Source organism: Limulus polyphemus, unplaced genomic scaffold (assembly GCF_000517525.1).
Source record: "Limulus polyphemus unplaced genomic scaffold, Limulus_polyphemus-2.1.2 Scaffold9071, whole genome shotgun sequence".
NCBI classification, from domain to species: domain Eukaryota; kingdom Metazoa; phylum Arthropoda; class Merostomata; order Xiphosura; family Limulidae; genus Limulus; species Limulus polyphemus.
This window is the reverse complement of record NW_013674681.1, coordinates 1-2055: the sequence shown is the minus strand read 5'-3', so window position 1 is coordinate 2055 and position 2055 is coordinate 1.

Sequence of the window (2055 nt, the reverse complement as noted above, 5' to 3'; positions counted from 1 at the left end):
AACAGAAACAAGATGTCCCTGCTTGAGGAAGGCTTCCTTGATCGAGGTTTCAAGTTAAATCAAGTGGAGCACTAGTGACAGGGTCCACTCTGGGTGGGCGAGAGGAGATTGTTTGATTCAAAGAAACAAAAAAGATGACCATTAACTATCCTCTCAAAAACCTTAGAGACAGCTAGTTAAAGCAAAAGGATGATATTTAGAAGGAATCCTTCCCGGGCTTCGAAAAAGGTAGGACAATAGCCTTAAACAATTTATCAGGAAAACATTCTCTTGCCAGATCCAGTTAAAACAACCAGAAAAATAGTAAGAAAGATGGGAGAGCATCTGATAGTGAACATCACTGGATATAACTGATGTACTGCCAGCCCAATGAAAAGCAAGCTTGAGTTCCACCAGCATATTGGGGCAATTATACTCAAAGAAACAGCCAGACCAAAAGAAAAGAGGCAACAGCTGTGCTCAAGACTTAATGGCCAAAAAGTGAAAGGAGGAGACAAAGTGTTGGAAAGATAAGGAAAGCTCTCACCTAGAGTGTTGGCAATGCTCTGTACATCAACAACTCCTGGCTATTGAAGAGCAGGATGGGAAGCATATCTCCCATTGACCTTTTGAGTCTTGTCCCATATGACTTTGGAACTGGTGGTAAAAGAGATGCTAGTTGTAAACTTAATCCAAGATAGCTTTTGACTTTTACCTCTGATCTCCCGAGCATGGGCACAGGCCAACTTGAAAGCAATGCAGTTGGAAAGAGTAGAATACCTGCAAAAAGTATCTCAGGCCAATTTCTGAGCCTTACATGCCCCCTGGCAAGTTGGAAACGACCATGGACGAGGATACTGTGGGAAATGTGTTGAAATTTTGGGTATAGAATAAACAGCTACTTGAATGATGCAGTCAGTTACTGCCTCCATGTAGTTGTCAATAATTGAAAGTTTAAAGACAACAAGATCAAGTTCCAAGAGAGATGTGAAAGAGAGGCAGTTGCCCTGGTCCAACTTCCACTATGGCATTCAGGTGAAGTGTCATCTGCCATGACCAATCTCCCTCAAAACTATAGGAAAATGATTTCTGCCCCGTGAGTCAGTCCATTAAAATATTCAAAAATTAAAAAGAGAGACAGCAACTGTTTTACACGAGCATCAAGGTCCAATTGATCATAAGTGTTTCAGGAGATGGGGAGAGAGAACACACAGTGATGATATGACCCATAGAAATATGGATGGCTACAGACTCCAAACGTGCATCGAGTGGCACTATCTCGTTGACTAGCAGTGCCACCCCTTAATAAAATCATCCATCACACAACCTGTCATTCTGATATATAGAAAACTGCCGAACTGTGACAGTAATAGCAGGTTTCAGGAATATTTCCTGTAAGGAGAGATACATTGAATGCAAAGACTTGATCAAATCTTTAATGTATAAGAACAAAAACCTTGATAATTCCACTGTAACAACGTGGCCATTTTTATATCAGTAGGGGAGAACTGGGCAGAGAACCTTTCTCTTTGCAACTATGCCATTTTTGTTTAGTAGAACCTGTCCTGGGTTGATTGGGTAGATGTCTTTGAGAAGAAGGAAACTACAGTGACTGAGAGCATGTCTAAATAATGTTTCTGCACCTGGTCCAAAGGATATGGACCCGAACAGTCACTGGAAGCTATGGTAGGGATAGAAACAGGAGTACACACGGATTTGTCAACTCTTGTATTCACAGAGGGCAAATGACATTCCATGGTTTGAGAAAGACTCTGAAGTCAAGGAAAGATTTGTCTCCATTCCTACTGTAACAGTGCAGCAGTATATATCTGCGATGGAGTAGGGGACAACAACTTCTGAGCCTCTGGATAAGGTACATTGACAGTTCTTAAGCATTGTACCTCCTTTTTATTCCACCCACTTGGGACAAGAACGAAAATACATTGTTTGTTTGGTCCCTCAACGTGGATTCCTGTATGTGGTGAGGGGACCTCCCAGGGAAGGTTCTGTATTTTCAGTTACTTTCTCTGGGATCTAACCATCCACCCACGTGTTTGCCGTGCGTGGCGACCCATG